Source organism: Pinus tabuliformis, chromosome 1_1 (assembly GCF_031772625.1).
Source record: "Pinus tabuliformis cultivar Carrire ecotype Pingquan chromosome 1_1, CPIR1, whole genome shotgun sequence".
NCBI classification, from domain to species: Eukaryota; Viridiplantae; Streptophyta; class Pinopsida; order Pinales; family Pinaceae; genus Pinus; species Pinus tabuliformis.
The window spans coordinates 713,978,234-714,003,474 of NC_142297.1; the positions used below are offsets into that span (position 1 = coordinate 713,978,234).

The 25,241-nt window shown below is 36.4% G+C and overlaps 1 non-coding gene across 1 annotated transcript; it reads left to right on the top strand.

Moving 5' to 3' along the window:
* Nucleotides 1-22,842: 22,842 nt before the first annotated feature.
* Nucleotides 22,843-22,914, top strand: TRNAK-UUU (transfer RNA lysine (anticodon UUU)). Its single transcript has one exon. It is a non-coding gene; the product is annotated as a tRNA-Lys (tRNA).
* Nucleotides 22,915-25,241: the final 2,327 nt, after the last annotated feature.

Consider the following 25,241-nt stretch of genomic DNA (forward strand, 5'->3'; position numbering starts at 1 on the left):
TCAACTGCATTGGCCTTCATCATCTTAGCCAATTGAAGCGGGGCTCCCTTGTATCTCATCATCCATGTTTGCATGTAATCAACAACAGCATGCAAGTTTGTCAAGAGACGTGCTCTTCTAGCACATCACTATTGCCATTCATTGAGATGGAAGACTTCCTTATGCAAGGTGCCAAACTTGGATTACAATGCTCGCATAATTGTGTCAAGGGACAATACTTCATCTAGTATTTCCTTCTTCAGTTCAGCTCAGGCGGACGTTATCATCAACTCTCCTCCTTGCTTGGTCGTCTGAAGTTCTTTACCCATTCACTCATTTTCAGCTATCAAAAATTGAACACTTGAGCTAGTGGCTTCGACATACACTCTAGTTGCATCGGCCAATGTTGTTGGATGTTTATGCACATCAGACAGGTTCACTTGTTCCTCAACTTGCACAGTAGATGTATGATCCTCTAAAGTTGACACTCTGTGAGACTGAACAACTCTATCTTGAGACTCATCGAATTAGATGTTGTGCATCTCTCTTTCCGGCCAATATCCAAGGAGCTCAGTGCCTCCTTGGTCACTTGAGACTTGCTCATCATCTGGATGCGGTGAAGTGGGTAAGTCGACCCCTTGCTGGTGAGGCATGAGATCGATGTCCTATTCCAATTCTCGTTGCTCCATATCCGTATCCAACTGTTGAAGTGCTTGTTCTATCTCATAGGCGAAGTCCTGCTCCTGCGATGGTTCACCATGTCTGCCTGATGCCAGCTGTTCTGATGAATCCACTACCTGTACGAGCATTGTTTCATTTGTTTGCACATGTTTCACCCCTTGTTGTACCTATTGTTGTTGCGCTTCCCTCTCCTGCTTATGCAGCTATTTTTCCTTTCAGAGTTGCTCCTTCAACTTGTGCAACTCCTTCTCTGCTTCTTCCATTATTCTCTTATCCCTTTGTCTTTGCACGATTCACTTGTCGTGTTGTTGTATCTTAGCCTCTATAGCCATAGTTGCTTTCTCCACAAGTGGATTTGCTCGGAACTTGCAACTTTTCTCTTCCTCCATGCGATCGACAATCTTCCTCTTGCCCTTTTTGCACATTGGTATGCTTGCCTCTGCTGCTACTACTGCTAGTGTTTATGCTCTTTAGTATGTTGCTTCATGTTGCTTCGCTAACCACTCCACAGCGAAGCCGACTTGTTCATTGGGTCTCGAGAAACTATAGCAATATATCCATGGGATCTCCTCGACCCAATGAAATGCCCCATGGATCCAACTAAATAGCACTCTCGTGCAATGATATTTCACAATACAATGTGGGTCATACGGATTGTATCTTCGGAGGTCGAATGGATACTTATTCATCAGTTCTGATTCGACATCCACTTGCCTGATACTTCAGATCTCGTATAACCCAATCTGCAATGGAAGAGAGGGCCAAGGTGCCTTCTTCTTCCAGTGCAATCTAGCAGTCAATCCTATCGAGGTGTGATATGTTACTTCCTGCATGACGAGTATGTCTAAGGCAAACTTCGGTAGCACATGCGGAGACTTCTCTGCGCTGAACATTCGTATGAAGGTGTTGGACGGTGAGGCAAACCAATTAGCGATGTTTATCAGTGCCTCCATTGCTTCCTTCAACATGCAAGGTGGATACTGTTTGAATATCATCTTGTAAACTGGCGTAACAAAATGATCAGACAACTATGTGATTACTCCTCTAAAGTTGCATTCAGACAACAACTTACAATATGTGTTCACAGCAATCTCCATCGGTGACCATGCCCACTCCAAGCCTGGGAACTCCTGTCGGGCATAGATTGCATCTAAGATGTAGGCGGACATGTTGATCTCTAATTTCATTCCTCTAGGTGATTTTCGAGCCTTTAGTACCTATTCCTTCAGCTGATGAGCCAACATGCCGGACCAGTTACATGGTTTACCCTCTCTGGCCAGTTGGTCCAGCACGATCACCCAAGTCTGCGGAAAGGTTTTCGTGCTTTCTTGGCCACATAGTCGACATGAAAATATGACCAAGTATTAATACACCTTCCACAGTATCTTCGACTTATAGATTTGGTTGGGTTTCGTCCTGAATCTAGTCGACTCCTTTACCTAGTTCTTCAAAATGTCCCTGGAATTGGAACTACCGCTGGGTAAGCTAAAAGGAGTCTCCATGTTAGTCTCGGCTTTGACATCTGATACATCTCATCATAATCATGTGCCCATAAGGTGGCAAGCTTTTTCCTGCTGACACTTCTTAGAGTCATCGTCTCAGGATCAGTGTACGAGACAATCTAGTGTATTATGTCTGCACATGGGAACGCGGGATATCTACATGCAATCTGGTACAAGGAAGACTTGTGAATGTTCACATACACTTGACCATCTTCGAGTTCTTCTGCAAAAGTGCCTGCAAATGCTTTTGACCTCTTGCCATTTCAGCTTGATGTCCTTGCCTAGAAATAGCTTGGTATCTTCATAGATTATTAGACACGTGGATACCTGCTCAACTACTGCTCCAGTTGCACTTTCGTCTGTGTCCTTTTATCATACTCTCTTGGAGGCCATTGATCATGTCCTGCTAAGAGGTGAATGAACACCTGAAAAATCTGGATATAAAGCAACATGCATGGCAATAAATCAATCAGCAAAAACCAAAGCAAATTTGGGGAATGATAGGCAAAGATTGCACAATTTCTTCTGGGAGGCTGGGTGACTGGCTGCCATAACTGTGCAAAAGGAAGTCTGGGTTGTCTGGGAGGCAAGACTGGCTGCTGGATTTGCACAATGCACAATCCAGGTTGACTACTGACTGTTGGGATTGCACAATGTGCAATTCCAGCTGGCAATGACTACAGGCTTAGGGACTGCATTTCGCAATTTTTTGGGCCAGCAGTCACTGTCCTTCATAAATGTACAAAACATTCCTAGAGGATAGTGTCTTGGAAAAAATGTGCATTTCTAGAGAGGAAGACAGAGCCTTCCTTCTCCAGATTGTGCAATGTTGTCTGGTGAGGTAGAATCCAGGCCAAGGCTGCCTAGATCCACTGACGAGCAACTGAAAGCAAATCTGAAAGTGAATGCATGGTGACACTAAGTGAAAGCAAAATTTATTGATCATGAATTCAAACATTGAATGAAAGATTCAGTAAATAAATCAACATGCATGTGGGTGAAGCAAGTCGCTGAATTGGCAACCATTCGTGCAAAATAGTTTCATGCATGTGACAATAGTGAGATAGCAACGAAAACTGAAACGGTGCTAGTACAAGATAGTATGCATGTAAACGACAGCAAGCATTCAAAGAAATCAAGAAAACAACACTCACACAAGCAAAAACACAAAAAGCGACAGAAATGTTGAAAAAGACAAGTTGAGACCACTTACCCGTGAATAACTGAGTTAGATGTGTTGAAGAGTCTTGGATGTGTTTTGGGATGTCAGAGCTCCAAGATCGATGTGAAAGAATGAGCTCCGATGTGTCGAATAAATAAGTTTGAGCTCATGACGCGCATGCCACAAATCTAGGAAAAAGTGACACTTGGAGGAAAGTTTCTAAAATGAACTTTGCATGTAACCTTCGGCTACTAAAAATAGCTCCCTGAATCAAGGGATGCATTTTGCATGTTGCCTTTTGCTATTCAAATAAAAAGAAAGCCATGCATGCAAGTCATGTTTCCTTGGTCTCGAGTGGAGCTGGTCAACCCAACTCCTCATGCATGAGGTTGCTCAACTGCTGGGAGAAAATGTGCATTTTTGGATGGGAGTTGGGCTAGCTGCCTAGGAGATTTGCACAATTTCTGGGCAGAGCATATGACTGTTACCTAGGATTGCGCAATTCATGGGCTGAGCAGGCATGCTAGGAAGGATTGCGTAGTTTTTTGGGTGAAGTGTAACTAGCAGGATTGCGCAATTCTGGAGCCCAACAAGCTTCCAAACAGAATAACACAATTTCTAGAGGGAAGGCTTGTTTCCCTCCAGAATTGTGCAATTTCTTGGGGGAGGTGCTCAACCTTCAGCTGGACCAAGTCCGAATGAACAACCTGTGAGGGGAACACATCAAGCTTTGATCGACAGGCTCTCTTTGTACTAGAAAAACACTGAAGCTTGTGTACTTATCAAATCAAGACAAGGTATTGTGAAAGGTTGGTAGCGAGGCTCCAAAACGAAGCTAAGGAAAAAATTTGGAGGGTGGTTGTTGCCACTACGACACAATGACAACCCCATTGAGCCCTGGAAGGGAATTGAACGAGTGTGGGATGGAGGAGGGCTAGTAATAGCCATGTGTTTATAGTATTATGAAGGTATTAAGAGTGGCTTTGTAGCAAATCTCAATGGCTGAATGGAGAAGAAATGGAGGGATGATTTGCTAAAAGAATTGTTTGGGGAGAGAGTCACAATGGTCTGGTGAGAATTCAAGAAGATTATAAAAAATAAAATAAAGTTGAAGATCAACACTCCCTTTCAATTAATGAAACGACCTATGTTTCAAGTACAGACCTCTCTCTATTTTCTTCAATGTGGCAATTCATTCATCTTTATCTAATGTTATAATGTGGTTCTTTCAACTAATTTTAAAAATTATTTTGTCGCTTATATTGCTTATATGTATATATATCTATATATATATATATATATATATATATATATATATATATATATATATATATATAGATATATATATATATATATATATATATAGATAGATATATAAAATTGTGTGTTGGGGATTACATAATGTTGTAATGCATTTCTCTCAAGTAATTTGGAAAAATATTTTGTCACGCCTTATATTGTGCATATATATATGTGTGTGTGTAGGTGGGGGGTCCTCCTTGAAGGAGGATTTCATGAGATTCTTCTCCCCAAACAAGAAATATGACACAGCCATGATGATCCATTCATAACTAAAAAATATTATTAAAAAAAAATGTTGCAGACTATCAATTCCCTTCCAAGTACACAAACCACATCTATTATAAGAACCTGATATTCTATGTTACAAGGCATTCAAGCCCATTCTTCTATTGGGACGTCATTGCTTCACTGGTATGGATATGAGAATCAGAGTGACCACCCATCCTTGAGATTCGTCTTTTGGGACCAAAATCTCCGCCCTAGCTCTCTTGTAGGACCACTGTCCGCAGCAAGACGCTTGCACTTAGTGCTTGGCTATCTGGTCATCACCAGACTTAGCCATTTTTTGTTTTTTTCTTCTGCCTGTCCCTATAGCACAGATTTTTCCCCCCTTTCCCTCTTTTTCTCTGGAAGCCCTTCCATTTAGGGGAGGTAGTTAGGGTTGCAATCACAGCAACTATCTTTTTCCCCAACTTCCTCCTTGAGAAGTTGCCAGCTCTTAAAAGAAAACATTTCTTATCTTTTTTTAAAAAAATATTATTAAATTTCAAACAGATAATGATATCATATTCATTTTTTATTTTACCACAATAAAGTCAAATATTTACATTTATCCCGGGGCATTACAAAAAAGTATGGAAAATATGTGGGCTAAACATCATTGGGATGTTCAATTTATGGTTCTCGAAAGACTTTTTCCCATGGATTTCTCAGACTGCAATTTTCATGTAACTATTTTACTTCTCTGCTCTCAAACTTAGAGTTTGTGACTGATTATGAGAAAAAATTCTTGTGAACTTTGGATCTTTATCACTTACTATTACCCTAGGAAAGCCATGAAGGTTATGGCTTTATTTTATCTATATACCAAAGTTGCATATATAACACCCAATGGAAAGGAACTTTTTTTATTAATAATATTCACCTAAGAAGAAGAATGTAGACACGGGTCTCTAAAGCTCTCATCCACGAGAGCGTTCTTTTGATATCCCTACACTTTATTGGGCTATTTCTCTCTCTTGATTATAGAAAAAGACAATGGAAGCTAAACATGACAGCTAGAAAGTAAAAATATTAGATTAACGATGATGATAATGAATGATCATATGTAGAGAGTGAAGGAAAACTTTTCTATTTATAATAAAATGTTAGGGTGGGTCTAGATTTAATCAAATAATAAAATATTATTAGACCAAATCAAGGTCTATCAGCTATGAGTATTTTATTATAATTAGGATAGGAAAAGATTGATGAAATGGTAAAAAACCTTTATTTAGTGAACAAACTAAAAATATATTGATTAATTAGGTTAATTAAGAAAAGTTGTTAAACTAACTAATAAATAAAAATGACTTATTAATTACTTTAAGAAGATATGGTCAAAGCAAGTTAGAAATACTTATTAAATAATGATTTGATAATTAGTTCACAAAGAAATGCGTAAACATTAAGGAATAATAAATAAGTAATAGTTTATTTAATTAGTTATGGGTAATGCGGTCAAAATGTGCTAGAAATAGTCAATCAATCTGAATATTGATATATCATATCGTAACTAGCTCCCTCGAGCTACCGCGTTGCGCTAGCACTACGCATGCCCACAGCTGAGCAGCTGTGCGCCCTCCCAGACAGCCATGACCAACGATGGGGGCTCGAAACCACCCCCCCCCCCCCCCCCCCACCACCCCCCACCCTCTTGAATTCCTCGATTTCCAGAAGATGGTGGCTACATGTGGCAAACGGCCCCCTTTAGCACAGCAACAAAAATTTGTAAAAAAGAAGGACTGCATTCCCATGGTGGCCCTCCCTGTGGAACAAACTTGTCGCTCAGCACTAAATCTTGCTAATCGAGGCCTCATAGGGTAGTTTAATGGCCTCTGGCCCTTGCCCAAATTAGTTGAAGATTGGATCAAGAGAAACTGGTCCCCGTTGATCAAGGAAGGTATCAAATCTTATTTTGTAGGCAAAGGCTTCTTCGTGTTCGTGTTTGAATCTGCCAAGGATCGGAGCCTCATCTTCAGGAACGGGCCCTATTTCATGGGGCTACAAGGCTTATATCTAAACAAATGGTCTCCAAACTTTGATCCGACCCAGGATGTTCCCACTGCGGTCCCAGTATGAGTGTGGCTTCCCCACCTTCCCCTGCACTGTTGGAATAAGAAATATCTCTAGATCATTGGCAACTCCCTTGGTAAATACATCGATTAGGCTGCCAGGAAAGACCAGTACTCCTGTGCCTGAATGTGCATCGAAGTAGATCTGGAAGAAGGACTACTAGAAGCAATAAAACTCACGGTCGTCGGATGGTCTCACATTCAAGAGCTGGACTATGAGTAGATTACTTTTAAATGTAGACACTGCCATGGCTATGGACACTTTGCGCTATATTGCAAGAAAAAATATGAAGAACAGAGTGATAAATCAAAGGGAGAACAGTGGACCTTAGTTCAAAAAAATGGACATGCAAAAGCAGCTGGAAAAGGACCCAACAAGGGGAACAACTCAGAAGAACATGGACATGAAAAAAGGAACCCCCAGGCCCCAGATGAGAACCCAAATCCCAAAGGAAGCTCTTCACCAAATCCTCCAGAAGCAGATCTAGTTACTTCGGCTCAAATTGAAGATCCTCAAGCTAACAAAGATGGAGGTGGAGCTGCCACACCTAGTGCCTCTCATGGTAGCCCCTCTATCCCCTCGTATGCAGATATAAAAAAGAAAAAAGTGGCAGAACCCTCTGACACCTCAAAGGAAGAGATCTATGAGAGGCCCTCGAAGAGAGTAGGTAGAAAGCCTCACAAAGTAGTCAGGGAAGAGGAGGCGGAACGCCTAAAAATGAAAGGCAGCTAATCCACAATAGAAATGACACTCGGGAGAAACACTAAAGCAAGACCTTCCATGGGATGAATCCCAAATCCCTCGCCAGGTAAATAATGCGTATAGTCTCTTGGAACTGCAGAGGTTTGGGGACCCAACCAAAAATAAAAGCCCTCAAAATCTTTTAAAAATAGAGCCCTCATATATCCTCCTACTCTAAGAGACTAAAATCGAAGGGCAAGCCCTTATGGATATCAGCAAATCTAAATGGAAGAAGAATGCAGGCAAAGCAGTCAGCTCGAGGGGAACTTCAGGAGGTGTTGCAACTCTCTGGTCTGAAGATCACTTCCACCTACTTAACTCTCATGAGACCCAACATTGGATCTTTACCGAGCTCAAGCATCTAGAAAGTAAGTTAACTATAGCCCTATTCAATCTCTATGTTCCTGTCATTTATGTTGAAAAACGAGAATGCAGGAACTCTCTCTCCAAATTTTTAGACCTCCACTCCCCCAACAACATCATCCTGGGTGGAGATCTCAACATAGTCATGAAGCCAAATGAAAAAAGGGGGGAAACAACACCAGAGGCCAACTGCTACCTTTGGTGGAAGATTTAATGCAGCAAAGGAACCTTCTAGATTTTTCCCTGGTAAGGGGCAAATATACTTGGACCAATAATAGAACTGGGACTAACCACATATCTGCCCGGTTGGATAGATTCCTACTACAAAGCTCCTTGTTACTGGAAAATCTTCTTGTCTCTACAAAAATTCTTCCCAAACTCACCTCGGACCATCAGCCAATTCTACTCCTCATGGCTCCTAAGGATGATCTTGGACCAATCCCCTTTAAATTCAGTCCTCTTTGGATTGAAAAAGAAGGTCTTCTAGACACAATTCAATCTGCATGGGACACCCCTATCAATGGATCCCCAAGCTATGTTTGGGAGCAAAAATTAAAAGCAACCAAAAAAGCCTTAAAAGAGTGGCTAAGAAACCTCCCCAAATCCCTCTCCCATCAGAGAAATGAAGAAGTTCAGCTATTGTAAACTACGCAAATGGGAATGGAAGGTCTTTACATCACCCCTGAAATTCTAAATAAAGAGTCTGCTCACTAAAGAAATGCCCACCACTCATTCAAACGGGAAGAAGAGTTTTGGAAACTCAAATCCCATAGTTTGTGGCTCAAGGCAGGAGATCAAAACACTTCGTTCTTCCATCGCCAGTACAAAGCCCGCCTATCTCGAAACCCTATCTCTGAGATCAAGAATGAAGAAGGACAGATTTGCAATAAGATTGATCAAATTAAAATAGCAGCTGAAAATCATTTCAAAAATCTTTATGGGCTTGGGAATGAAGGCAATTTAGAAGACACCAAAGATCTCCTCTCCAACATCCCCCATATCATCAATCAAGAGGGTAATCAAACTCTCTTGAAACCTCTATCTGAAGAACAAATCATCAAAGTTATATGGGCAATGGAATCAGACAAGGCACCCAAGCCAGATGGCTTCACAATTCACTTCTACAAAATCTGTTTTAAGATCATCAAAACGGATCTACTGAAAATGATACATTGATTTTTTAGTAAAGCTAAGGTTGGGGGAGGCATCAACTCAACCTTCCTAGCATTAATCCCAAAAGAGGTCAATCCAGAAACTTTTGGCAGGTTCAGGCCTATCTCCCTATGTAATGCCTCCTACAAAATCTTGGCCAAAATCCTTGCAAACAGAATCAAACCCCTGCTAGACAAATTAATATCTAGTCCCCAAGGGGGGTTCCTCAAAGGTAGACACATCTTGGATAACATCATTCAAGTTTAGGAAGCTATCCATTCCAGTAAACAAAGGAAAGAAAATGGGATGTTGATCAAGCTCAACGTGGCCAATGCCTTCGATAGGGTCAATCACTCCTTCCTCCTCCAAGTTCTCTGATCCTTCGACTTCCCTGCTCAATTTATCAATCTCATCAAAGCATGCATCACAAATCCTTGGATTTCTCCCCTGGTCAATGGTCGCCCAGCATCCTTCTTCCAATTCTATCGTGGCTTGAGGCAAGGTTGCCCGTTATCCCCATTCCTGTATATTCTTATGGCAGATTCTCTTAGCAGGAATCTTGCTGCAAAAATGAACATTGGTGGACTCCCTGTAATTTGAACTTCGAATGTTCTAAAGCTTATAAACCATGCACTCTTTGCAGATGACTCTCTCCTATTAGGCGGAGCCTCTATCAGAATAGTTACCTCCTTTGACACGGTTCCAAAAAGTTACTGCAGAGCCTCAGGAGCACTGATAAATGATAGAAAGAGTTCTATCTACGAATGGAATTTGAACCAACATAGTCTTAACAACATAGCCCAGATTCTTGGCTTTGAGTGTTTTGCCCATTGGGACAGCATCAAATATCTTGGCTTACCTCTCACATCTGGAGTCAACAATAGAACTCTGTGGCATGGCATCATCAACAAGATTAAAGCCATGATCATCTCTTGGGGTGGTTATTGGCTTACCAAGGGAGGGAAAACTATATTATTAAAATCAGTTTTATCTGCCCTCCCCATCTACCAAGCCTCATTCCTTCTTGCACCGAAACATATCATGCAACAAATTTATGGTCTTTTGAGAGATTTTCTTTGGAAAGGAGGCAAAGGAAATCACAGAAAACTGCATTTGGCAAATTGGGATCTTGTTAAGCGCCCAACAGTGGACGGAGGACTCCAGATCAGAGACCCATCCCTCTCTAATCTAGCATTTGGCTACAAGCTCCTTTGGAAAATCTACTCTGACCCTTCACATCCTATCAGCGAAACACTCAGGACCAAATATGCGCAGGGGATCTCTCTCAGGCATTTATCAGCGGACAATACTCCCACAGGCACTCAAACATGGAATCTTTGGAGAAATAATATCAGCAGCTTCAGGAATCATCTGTACCACATACCTAGTAATGGCAAAAAAATTTACTGTGGGAAGACCGCATAATGAATTGTGCTCCTCTCAATTCCCATGACGAGATCCGAGAGCTAAGTGGTTGGATCCTCAGTGCAGGATTTTGTAAGTCGTTTAACATCTCTGTGTGGGACAACAGTGGGAATTGGTTTGATTGGGACTTCCCAATCGTGCCAGGGCATCTACACAGTCAACTTGAATTGCTCAAACCGCTTCTCATGAACGTTGCCCCTGTTCATCGTGATAGCCCAGACAAATGGGGATGGGGCGGCTCTAGCTCTTACACCTTAGCAATGGGATATATTTCCCTCCCACCATTTGCTCTCCCACCATTTGGAAACAGGTTTGGAACATCACCGGGCTTCCCAAAGTTATAAAAAACAAAAACAAACAAACAAACAAACAAACAAAAAACAAAAATAAAAAAAATTGGATCCTCATGCACAACAAACAGCTAAAAGGAGATAATTTGTTAAAAAGAAACATAACAGGACCACACAGATGCGTGATGTGCAAAAATGTTGGAGAAACAACCTCTCATTTGTTCATAGATTGTGATTTTGCCAAAGAGATTTGGAATTTAATTCTTCTCAGATTGCAGGTTCACCATCCCCAGCATAGCTCCGTGGCTGATCTCTACTCCTCTTGGTTCCAAAGCTATCCTCATAATATTCCCATCAATTCACTCTGGTACCACATTTGGCACTCCATCCCCAAATTTGTGTGTTGGGAAATCTGGATCGCCCGGAACGTCTTGACCTTCAACAACTCTCCTTGTAATCCTGCAAAATCAACTACCAAGGAAAAATCACTTCTCCTTGAATATGTTCTACTGCAATCTCATAAATCAGACTCCTCTCTCCCCCCCTTTGAAAATAACTGGCTGAATCTCCATAGCTCTCACCCTAAAGGCAATGCCCAGATCCTTCCCCTTCCCAATCCACCTTGGAGAATTAGAGAACCAGATGATACCTTTCAAGTATGGTGGAGGTCCCAAAATAAAACTACTATCTTCTTTGACGGTGCCTCCAAGGGTAACCTTGGGGCTGCAGGGGCTGATGGAGTTATCTACTCCCCGACACCTCTAGAAAAGACTGCTTCTATTGGGGGTTTGGTCCTCGTACAAACAGCAAGGCAGAACTTCTTGGACTCAAAAAAGCCTGCCAAATTGTCTATGATAGAGGCATTAAAGAATGTCAAGCGTTCGAAGATTTAGAAATTCTCATCAAGAAGATCAACTCGAAGGACCAGTTCAACAACACCATCCTCAACAAGTCTCTGAAAAGGCTAAACATCATTTTGCAGGACTTCACTTCCTTCAAAATTTTCCACATCCTCAGAAGCTTGAATAGTGAAGTGGATGTAATGGCAAACAAAGGATACCTCCTAGCATCAAGAGATCTCAATATTAACGACAATAGCCCTATCTTATCATGCATTCCTCAATTCAAGTTAAAGAGTAGATTAAGCTGAATTAAGATGTATGGAAATGTTGTGTAGCGTTGGTTTTTTAGGCTCTAGCCCAACCAAACCCCTTATAATAAAATATACCCGTTTCAGTTAAAAAAAAAAAAAAAAAAAATTGTGTTAGAAATAATTAATAAATAATAATTTAATAATTAGGATAAAGGTCAAATGATTCAAGAATAATAAATAAATATTGGTTTATTTAATCATTCCTATGGATATCCACAAGGTCTTAGATAGACGGTGATCGAATGCATTGTTAAGACACTCCTAGATGTTAAATCATGGGTTCAATTCCCTGCCCTATTTGCGTATTATTCTTGGACATGGACATAATGTAGCCACATGAATGCCAAACATAAAATAAAATAAATCCTTTGGATGGATGAAAATGTGTTAATTATTTTCACAAAAATAGGTAAATATGAGGATAACATGAAATTAATTAAATGGGTTCATTTGTTACTTTCAAGTGGTTAAGCAAAAATATTTTAGGAAAAGTGGTTCTCTAAATTATTTATGACGGTGAAAGTGGGTTTTAATGTGTAAAACCCATACTACATGGCGTATTTCAATCATCCTAGTGGAAAATGGCTAGTTGATCACTTTAAAGGTGATAACAGATAGTTCCCCAGTGTACGAGTGTTAGGAGCACATCGTATGACCAAAATACATTGTACATTCACATTCACAAGAAAACAAAGGGGTAGTCAAATGGAGAAATAATGAGAGAACCACTGTAGCATAGGGAAAAAATATAACCAGAGGAGGAAAAACCTATTGGCCAGAGAAAGTCTCATTTATTATTTGTACATGACCTCAATGAGGCGGGGGAGGCATACTCATACCCACTGAGATAACTCAGTACAAATAATAATAGTGCATCCAAAAATGTGTGTGAGAGAAATATAGTACATGATACATTATGTGCATGCATCAATGAGCTAGAAAGTAATACAATGATACAAATGAGTCCCATATACATACGTGCTTGAAATACGAAGTCCATGGCTAATAGAATGAGTGTTATTGAATGGAGTGCATGGGACCAAATGTCCCCAAGTTGATGTCAGGGGGAGATCTCAACTAAAGAAGCCCTACTGAACTAGAAAGGGCTCTGAAGATATGAATGGGCCACCTGAAGGAGGGGCTTGTGCAGTGAGCTCTGAGATTGGCATACAACCTTTGATATTTCATGACATCTGAAAATATATTTTTTTGTAAGCTTGGGAGTACCTTTATATTAATCATATGTAAAGCATGTTACAAAGTATATGGCCGATGGCCTCAACCTACCCAAAGGAAACTAGGTCTGTTGGCCACCGATCAACATCAAAAGCCATCCAAAACATAAAAAATTTGAGTATGTCCATCCAATATTTATAAGCTACCATATCTATCACCCATCTATATTTACTACTGACAATGTAAATGTTATCTGACGAGATCATAAAAACAAAAGACATAAGAAACTTTAAGAAATATCATGACTTCCCGGTAGTCAATCATCAGATGATGCTACCAGGGTAGGGTCCTTTGCACTCGTCCCTAGAATTTCATTTTTTTGCAGACTTTGTAGCTGTTTTTCCATGCTGCCAAGGCGAACATTCTGATGGTACAATTGGACCTGTACTTATTGTATTTCCCATTGAATGTCCTTGAGACTTGGCTCAACTTGTTGGGTTTGGTGGGGGCCTTCTAAGTTCTAGGTTTCCAATATGGCTCTCACTAGTAAGCTCTTCATTACCCAATATAGTTGGAATGATTGTTTGAATAGAGTCAGCCTTTCACGGGTGTGTCCAAGGTCCATTACCAAAGGTGCCCATTCCTCTATTGGAATCGGTTATTCTGCCGCCTTGGAATTCAATTCTGCCTATCATTTCGAAATTTCGGACTTCACTTGCATCGAGGATCCAACACTGTAAGCATGCAAGAGATTTTCCATGTTCTCCTCCCCTGTTTTTCTACCTCTTCTATGTTGGGGTTTACTAGATGAAGTCAGTGACGCTTTCCCTTTGCTACTATTCTGATTGTTGTCGCGACAGTGCCCACGCGCCAGGATCTACCTTCACCATGTTGTCTTAGACTAGGTCTCCCAACGACTGCAGTACCTCTTGCACCCTCACCTTAGCGAGGACCAGCAGTGCAGGAGTTGGAGGAGTTTGAAGTTTAGGTAAACCTGAAATGGTGGTGCACATAGATGGTTGATTCAAATATTTCAGCCAAATGCAAACTTTACCGTCCATATATTTCCTGTGGGTGACAATTTTGGTTCCACATTTCCTATTCTGAGGAACGAAGACACTTAGAACCCCGCCACCCTCAGCCTTTGCCTTTGGTATGGAAGAAGACTCGACTTTCACCATATCATTGAAATGGCTCAGATACATTACGTCGCCTAGACTCTCTAATAGACCCTAGGCCCATCCAAGCCTCAAACACCAAGAATTAAATCAAGCATTTATAGAATTGACAAATCGGACGCTAGTTGCTGACCCTGACTCCCCATACATGCCCCTCTGGGCCAGAATATTTCCAAAAAACTTCAGACTCTCTAATCGACCCCAAACCCATCCAAGCCTCAGATGCCTAGAGTTAAATGATTCATTAACAGAATTTACAAACAGAGTACTAGTTACAGACCCCGACTCCCCATACATGCCCATCCGGGCTAGTAGATTTCCATAAAAGACTAAAATCGGCATACCATATGTTAACAATGATAGACTTAACCCAATCCCAATTAGCCCATGCAATAACATCACCAAACCCTACCATTATGGCTTCACTCCTTGCAGCAAGATTGCCATTTCATGAATTAAGAAGGCCTGAGATACATACATGTAGCCATGCCTTGTCATCGTGTCGTTAACGTCACCTTGGGTGCTCAGGCTGTGTCCCAGGTTTCCAATCCCATGAGAAACTTTTACCACCGCTGAACAGCTCCAGAGGTGAAACCCCAATAACGTTTGCATGCAAAAGGCCAGACTCACCACTTGTAAAACTAATGTTACCATGCCCGAGGTTTGATCTGCCACTTGGTTACGGGACGTCATGTCCTTTAATACCTTGAGCGTGTGGAGGCGTTGGGTGGGTCGCCCAGTTGCCCTGCCCCACAACCATTCAATTATTACTTCGATCCTTGGGAGGGTCTTTCCTCCCGTCACACCCTAATCGGGGGCCCTGATTGTCACTCATGTCTCTTTTCAGAATCTCCAGCAAGGTCGCCATCCCTTCATCTTGGGTTTCCCCATCCCCGGAGACGTCCAGATCCTTTCTAGAGTTATTGCACCCCCAATTAGCCAGAAAATCAATAGCTACATTAATTGAGCATCGTACATGTACAAGAATGATGTATTCTACGTCTGAGATAATGTCTCCTATTTCCTGGATTAACCTCATTGTTCTCTAACTCTTACTTATCTTTTCCTAGTGTGCTCCTTGATGAAGCTTTTTTATGGTGTCTATCACCAGGGTGGAATCTCCTTCAATGACCAGTTTTTGTATTTGTTCCCTTATTGCGATTAATAATCCATGTTTAATTGCATTGAATTCCACCTCATTGTTAATCACAATGCCATAGTTTGATGCAAACAGTCGGACTACCTGGCCCTGGTAGTCTCTAAAGATGCCTCTGAATCCCACCTCTCGAGGGTTACCTTTGGATACGCCATCAAAGTTCATTTTTATGAACTCCTATGAGGGGCATATAAATTTCGAAGGTGATTTGATGACATCTAAAAATATAAAAATAGAGATAAGATTTTATTTATTTATGGGTGTAAATTAATTAATTTGTATGAACAAAAAAATATATATATATATATATATATATATATATATATATATATATATATATATATATATATATATATATAACATTAAAAATATATATATATATTTGATGAGCAATTATTTTATTTATTTTTAAATTATCATCTTCATTAAATAATTTGAGAAAAAATCATATAATATCATTATTATTTTAAATTTATTTGTATGTCCAAGTTCGTTTTACTTTTCATTTCTCTTTCCATAACAACTCTCTAAATCATGGAGATTTTGTACTCCATTATGTTAACATGTCTCAATACATTGAGGTTATATTTTGCATTCAAATAAATAAAAACACTATGATTACACAAAAATTATGGAATGTGAAGAAACATTTTTGTCATGGATTTGGCAATAAAAGTTAAATGTTACATTATACTATATTATTGTGGCTAATACTAATAATAGTTACTTGTAATAATATAGCTAATTGATTTGAATAATATTATCATATTATTTTTTAGCTATAACAATATATTTTGGAACCAAACGAACAAATGCATAAGGAATTTGGTGATCTAATTTAACTTTATTTATAATATATAAACATAATCTTCCAATGAGTCAGAAACATCATGGTAAATGACACATTTTATATTTTTGACATGTTACAATGATAATAGCCCCATGCTCTAGAAGTTAATTGGGTTGCACATATTTCTATCTCTATGTAAACCAAAATAATGGTGATGGTAGTGACGTTTGTATAACAAACAAAGTTTGTATCAAACAACAACAAAGTTGCAACCCATCCTTCATAATAATAGTTCATTCACTCTCCATTTAATGAAATGTGTCAGCCTCATGAGATTCAAACAATAATGGACTTATTTGCATAGAAGTTGTTCTATCACATGTCATTTACACTTCAATTGGTAGCTTCCAAACCACATGCAAGAAAATTTGTAGCAAATTGGAGACTTGCTACGAAACCATGATCATTTCTAGTACCATGTTAATACATGGGAAAGTAGATATTATTTCATACAAAAATTGTGATCAATTTTTTATATTAATTAAAATAAAATTGAAACAATTAAAAAAGAAATTATCTATTCTAATAATGTATTGCCCCAACCACCTTGATATTGAAGAATTGAATAATAAATTACATATACATTTATTTGATATAAAATGGAATTTGATAATAAATTTAAAAAACAATTAAAACTACCTGTAAACTTAAATGCATAAAACAAATGTCTGCAAACATTAGTGTTAGACTTCTAGTTTATCCTAAATAATAAATTAAATGTTAATATAAATATGTTAAAAAAGAAATATAAATAAACTAGATTGAATTTTAAGATAAATTAACTAGATAACTATGTTAAATAAAATAAATATTAAATTTTCATTTTATCACGTGAAAGTAAATTTTAAAATGTATATTAATTTTTTTATTATTTTGTTATATTTTATTTTGAATCATAATTTACGGTTAATAAACCTAAAACATGTTTGATTTTAGACTTTTGTGATTCATACTGATTTTGATAAATTCTTTTGGATTAATCACATCATGAGTTTTTGGTCGATGTTTCGAACCATGGTTTATCCTAAAGACAAAAGAGAAAAAATCACTTAGTCAGAATGTTTAAATAGCAAGAATGCATATGGTTCTAGAGTTACCTGTTAAGAATTGGCTTTTAGGAATTAGTCGTTAAAAATTAGTTGAATATATTAATTATTATTTTGTTATGTTTTATTTTAGTTTATTAATATTTTTAATTAAAATAATATTGAATTTAAATTAGTTAAATTAATATAATAAGAATTGAATATTTGTAAATATATAATTAAAAATAAATTTAATATGGTTATTAAAAAAATGAATAATATTCAACAATTATATTTAAATATTAGATAATGTTTTAATAGAGAGTTAAAAATATATATATTCCAATATAAAATTAATAAATTATATATATATATATATATATATATATATATATATATATATATATATATATATATATATAGATACTAAAACATTCGAGTTTGTTTATTCATAATTAAAAACAATTATGAAGTCACGGTTTAAACTTTGAACCATATAGATGGTTATCTCGACAAATATTACTCAATAAGGATCAAAACCTTGAAGACTTTGGTGACTTTTGATGAAATGTTTGGTATGAAAATAATGGAAAGTGGGAAAAGGAAATACCCTTTGACATCTCTATATGGATTAGAGTAACCACAGTAGTGTTAATGGCATATGGAGTATGGAGGTGTAATTTTTGTTTACTATTAATAAAATTATTAATATGAACATAGTGTGAATTTATTCTAAGCTTTCGACCATGTTGACATGTACATATAAATGAAAATTAACAGGTTTGTAGCTCAGCCTTGGTCATCCTTCCAAATCTCTTACACATGATACCAAGACCTAGTATCAATATATTCATGGTAGATTCTGATAGTTATTTATATTCAAACAGGGATTTAACGACCCTTTCAAATTCAGACCATTTAGGCCATCTATTAGCACATAACAATCAGGAATTCATATGTCATTCAGAACAAGAAATTAGCATAAAAAATCTCAGTATTATTTACTAGCATTCACCCATTATTTCATTAAAACATAAGTAAAGACCATCGCTAATACCTTCTTCTTTTTTAATAACAAATACATTTTCATTTACCTATGTATATTAATGTAATAGAATTCAACTCATGGATGCGGGTGTTTAGGCACGCAGGTACTATGCAGCGACCTTGGGTTGGCAAGTGGCGAGGCCACCTAGCCACCCACGCTTCCACTCAGAAGCATATGCAGAAAGCCACCGCCGATATTAATGGCACATTAATGAACTGTGCGGGTCAAGGCTTCATCAATTTGGTTTTTAAGATGGCCTCTTCAAACCGTCTTCCCCCCGCTCCGCCTCCTCTAAACTGCAATTGTCTCCCTGCTGCTGCAGAGCCGAGCTTGCGCATGACAACGGGGAGACGCTGCTAAGTTCTGTGCTGCATTAAGATGGTGGATGGTGCACATTTATCGCAGAGTCTTCTATGTTGTCTACGGACTGGTTCTTCGGTCTTAAATCTTAGGCACTGGTTCTTCAATCTTGAATCTCTGCTCTGAACCACTGATTACAGGTCCTTCTGTTCCCATTGACCACTCATTCTTTGGCACTGCTCCTTCTCGTCCTCGTCCACTCAATTTTGCCCAAGTGAGCATGCCTCGTCTACATCATCGAATGCGTTGCAGGAGGGGTAGTAGCAGAGGAAGATCACCCCCCTCCTTGTCCCTCTCTGACTTGTCCCCCTCTGACTCATCCTCCCCTTCGACGGCTCATTTCTCTGGACGCTACCCAGCCACTCGCAGCGGTCGGGGGTGGGCTCAGAATTCAAGTCCTTGGCATGTTGATGTTGCTCCCCAGCCTCTTGCTGCCTCTATATCATCTTTGCAGCCCAATCATTCTGCACAATTTCAATTTCGCTACACGTTGGAACGTCTCTGCATAATAGCGACTATCTCAGTGGCATTTAGAGAGGAGCCACAAAACTCTGAAGACCCAGCCCACAATACTCAGGTGCAGAACACCACCAGCAAGAGAAAAGCCCCTAAAAGTAGCTCAGGGACGCACAGAAACAGCGAAGGGACGCACCAATCCAGGCCGCTTCAAGAACATGGAAGAAACTCCTAGAGACAAACATGATGCAGGAGATGACATGGAGGCGTACAGGTGTCTAATAGTGGAAGAACCTTCTCCTCCTAACGACACCTAGCTGGTCAATGTTTTTCAGATTTTGGGTTCCCGGCTCCTAATACTATGGGTCTATTATGGTTTTTTTTTATGCAATGTTGTTAATTTTGATGATTGTTCAAAAAAATGTTCCACTCTGGCACTACAGGCTATTACCCCTGCGTGGGAAGGAAACTCTTATAGTTTTGGACTGGTTTCCCTAGTGTGGGCAGTCTCTTTCCACTCTTTTGTTGTTAAACATGGCAGTATCTATATATATATATAGATACACACACCATATGTGGGCTAAACATCATCGAGATGTTCAATTTATTGTGCTCAAAAGGCTTTCCCTTGTGGATTTTCTCATACTGCAATTTTCATGTAATTATTTTAGTTCTCTGCTCTAAGACTTAGAGTTTGTGATTGAGTATGAGAAAAAATTCCTGTGAACTTTGGATCTCTATCACTTACCATTACCTTATGAAAGCTATGAAGGTTATGGCTTTATTTTATAGACACTTTTTCCTCTTGGATTGTTCGATGTAAATTTCTAAGCAGAAGAGTAAAAAATATAATTTTATATGGTTGGTGATGTATTCTCCTAAAAAGAAGAAAAGAGTAGAAAAAGATGTTAAAACCATATAATCTTCAGCTTCAATCCTTAGATCTGCATAAAACACTTATAAACTTGCAAAAGAAACTAAGAAGATCAATAGATCTATATAGCAAAGTTGCATATATAACACCCAATGGAAAGGATCTTTTTTTATTAATAATATTCACATAAGAAGAAGAATGTAGACACAGGTCTCTAAAGCCCTCATCCACAGCAAGATCAAAAGATCTGTATACCAAAGTTGCATATATAACACCCAATGGAAAGGAACTTTTTTTATTAATAATATTCACATAGGAAGAAGAATGTAGACATGGGTCTCTAAAGCCCTCATCCACAAGAGGGTTCTTTTGATATCCCTACACTTTAGTTGGCTATTTCTCTCTCTTGAGAATGGAAGTTGAACTCATGGAGGGGAGCTCGAAAGTAAAAATATTAGATTAATGATGATGATAATGATCATATGTAGAGAGTGAAGGAAAACTTCTCTATTTATAATAAAATGCTAGGATGGATCTAGATCTAATCAAATAATAGAATATTATTAGACCAAATCAAGATTTATCAGTATATTTAGGATAGGAAAATATTGATGAAATGGTGAAAAACCTTTATTTATTGAAGAGACTAAAAAAATAATGATTAATTAAGTTAATTAAGAAAAATTGTTAAAGTAATTAATAAATAAAAATGACTTATTAATTACTTTAAGAAGATATGGTCAAAGCAAGTTAGAAATAATTATTAAATAATCATTTAATAATTATTTCACGAAGAAATGAGGAATAATAAATAAATAATATTTATTTAATTATTTATGGGTAATGCCGTCAAAATGTGTTAGAAATAATTGTTTAATAGTTATTTCAAGGGATAAAGGTTAAATGTTTAAGGAATAATAAATAAACATTGGTATATTTAATCATTCCTATGGATATCCACGGGGTCTTAGATAGACGGCGATCGAGTGCATTTTTAAGACACTCCTAGATGTTAAATCACTAGTTCAATTTCCCACCCTATTCAGGTGTTATTCTTGGACATGGACATAATGCAGCCTCATCAATGCTAAACATAAAATAAAATAAATATTTCTTTCGATGGGTGAAAATTGTTAATTATTTTCACAAAAATAGGTAAATATGAGAACAACCTCATCAATGCTAAACATAAAATAAAATAAATATTCCTTTCCATGGGTGAAAATATGTTAATTATTTTCACAAAAATAGGTAAATATGAGAATAACATGAAATTAATTGAATTCGTTCCTCAATTATTTTCAAGTGGTTAAGCAAAAACAATTTGGATTCCTCGGTTATTTTCAAGTGGTTAAGCAAAAATAATTGGAGTTGTCTTTAGTGTGACTTTTTGGGAGTCTTTCCGCTGGGTTTTTCGGTTCTAGTTTCTCTAAAATATGGCAAGAATTTATTGAAATCACAAGCTTGATGGGTAATCCCTGTACAATCGAAGTTCCCTAGGGGTTTTTCAAGGTGTTGAATCCATATATACAGTTAGAAAATCAAATTAAATAACACAAATCAAAATTTCACTTCAAATTGTTCGCTAGATTTTGGCACTGAAAAGTCCAAAAAGTTGTACTAAAGACAACTTTTTAGGAAAAATGGTTCTCTAAATTATTTCTGAAGGTGAAAGTGGGTTTAATGTGTAAAACTCATAGTACATGGTGTATTTCGATCATCCTAGTGGAAAATGGCTAGTTGGTCACTTTAAAGGTGATAACAGATAGTTCCCCAATGTATGATTGTTAGGAGCACATCGTATGACCAAAATTCATTGTACATTCACATTCACCAGAAACCAAAGGGGGAGTCAAATGGAGAAAGAATGAGAGAACCATTGCAGCATAGGGAAGAAATATAACTGGAGGAGGCAAAAATTATTGGTCAAAGAAAATTCTCCTTTATTATTTGTACATGACCTCAATGAGGCAAGGGAGGCATACTCATACCGACTAAGATAACTCAGTACAATAATAATAGTGCGTCCAACAATTTGGGTGTGAGAAAAATAGTACATGATACATTATGTGCATGCATCAATGGGCTAGAAAGTAATACAATGATATAAAAGAGTCTCATATACATATCTGCTTGAAATACGAAGGTAGTGGCTAATACAATGAGTGTTATTGAAGGAAGTACATGGGACCAAATGTCCCCAAGTTGATGTCACAGGGAGATCTCAACTAAAGAAGCCTTACTAAACTAGAAAGGGCTCTGAAGATATGAATGGGCCAACTGAAGAAGGGGCTCATCCAGTGGCCTCTACAATCGACATACAACCTAACCTTTGATATTTTGTGACATCTGAAAATATAAAAATAGAGATAAGATTTTATTTATTTATGGGTGTAAATTAATTAATTTGTATGAAAATATATATATATATATATATATATATATATATATATATATATATATATATATATATTTCCCAGATGCATGCATCGAGAGCCCCGTGGAATTTCGTTTTCAAGGCCATTTGCATGCGTTTTACGGCTACTTGACACACTCAAGCTGGGGTACCAACGTAGACCTAATAAATGGTCTAAAAGGATGCATAAGCAGGCTCAGACTGATTCAGAATCATTCGGGGCATGTAGCTCAGCGGTAGAGCATTGGGCTTTTAACCTAATGGTCGCAGGTTCAAGTCTTGCTATGCCCATTTGCCACTTTTCTATATATATATATAATCAATTATTTTATTTATTTTAAAAATATCATTTTCTTTAAATAATTTGAGGAAAATTCATATAATATCATTATATATTTTAAATTTATTTGTATCTTCCCCATTATGTTATGCTTTTCATTTTTCTTTCCCTAACAACTCTCTAAATCATGGAGATTTTTTTACTCCATTAAGTTAAAACACATCGATATATTGAGTTTATATTTTGCATTCAAATAAGTAAAAATGCTATGATTACATAAAAAAATTCATTTTTCTTTCCATAACAACTCTCTAAATCATGGAGATTTTTTTACTCCATTAAGTTAAAACACCACCTAGATATATTGAGTTTATAATTTGCATTCAAATACATAAAAATGGTATGATTACATAATTTTTTATGGAATTATTTTTGTCAAAGATTTAGCGATAAAAATTAAATGTTACATTATACTATATTACTGCACCTAATATTAATAATAGTTATTTGCAATATTATAGCCAATTGATTTAAATAATATCATCATATTATTTCTCGCTTATAACAATATTTTTTGAAACGACACCAACAAATGCATAAGGAATTTGGTGATGTAATTTAACTGTATTTATAATATATAAACATAATCCTAGAATCAGCCAAAAACCACATGGTAAATGACACATTTTATATTTTTAACATGTTACAATGATAATAGCCCCATGCTCTAGAATTCAATTGGGTTGCACATATTTCTATTTCTATGTAAACTAGAACAATGGTGATGGTAGAGAGGTTTATATCACAAACAAAGTTTGTATCAAACAACAACGAAACTACAACTCATCCTTCATAATAACAGTTCATTTACTCTCCATTTAATGAAATGTGTTAATCTCATGAGATTCAAATAAGAAATGATTTATTTGCATAGAAGTTGTTCACTCAGAAATCATTTACACTTCAATTGATAGCTTCCAAATCAGTTGCAAGAAAATTTGTAACAAATTGGAGACTTGCTATAAAACCATGATCATTTCTAGTACCTTGTTAATGTAACATGTTAAGACATGGGAAAGTAGATATTATGACATTACCAAAATTGTGTTGATCTTTTAATTTATTGATCCTATCAACTTGATATAGAAAAATTAAGTAATAAATTAGATATACATTTATTTGATATAAAATAAAATTTGATAATAAACTTAAAAAACAACTAAACTATATATAAATTTAAATAGCTAAAACAGATCCCTGTAAACATTGACATAGTGTTAGACTTAGACTTCTTGTTTCTCACTAGTAATAGATTAAATGTTAATATAAATATATTAATTTTTTTTTAATAAAACTTAGTTTAAAATAAACTAACTTGAAGTTTAAGATAACTATGTTAAATAAAATAAATATTAATTTTGTATTAAAGTTTAAGATACTTATGTTAAATAAAGTAAACAGTAAAGTTTAAGATAACTATGTTAAATAAAATAAATATTACATTTGTATTGAAGTTTAAGATACTTATAAAATTTGTATTTTATCATGTGAAGATAAATTCTAAAATAAATGATAAATTTATTTTTATTTTATTTTAAATTATAATTTACTTTTACTAATAAATCTAAAACATTCCAATTTATCATTTTATCAATAGTTAAGAACATTTGTGGAGCCAAAAATAAATGCAAAGTAAAGGTATAGATTAATTTTAATATTCAAAAATAAATTATAGATAATTTTTCTGAGTATAAAATTTATTTAATTTCATTATTATTATTTTTTCCGTTTTAAATTGAAAAATGGTTAATGTTATTTAAAAATAAACATTTAATTGTTTAATGGTTAATTTCATTTTTGAAGTTAATTTATATTTTTAATCACTAAAAACAAATATCAAACTTAAATTGAAATTTTAAAAAATTAAATATATATTTATAAATAATATTTTAATTTTATTATTTATATATATATATATATAATTTTGATAATAATTTAAAAAATTATTAATAGAATTTTAATTATCACAATATATAATAATAGTACATAAATAAATTATATTTAATTAAAAAACCATTATTTTATTAAAATATTAAAATATCTTGTTTTCTCACATAAATATTTTTATATTAAATTAAAAATTAAAAATATCTTTTAAAATAATACAACTCAACATATTAATTTGGTAAAATAAAGATCACAATCGTTTTAATAAAAAATATAAAAAAGTTCTCACAATTTAAAAAAAAAAGAAGACACGAAAAAAGTGGCATGTTTCGAGTTATAAATTTGGAAAAACGCACATTATAAAAAAATTAATAATAGAAAAGCGCACACT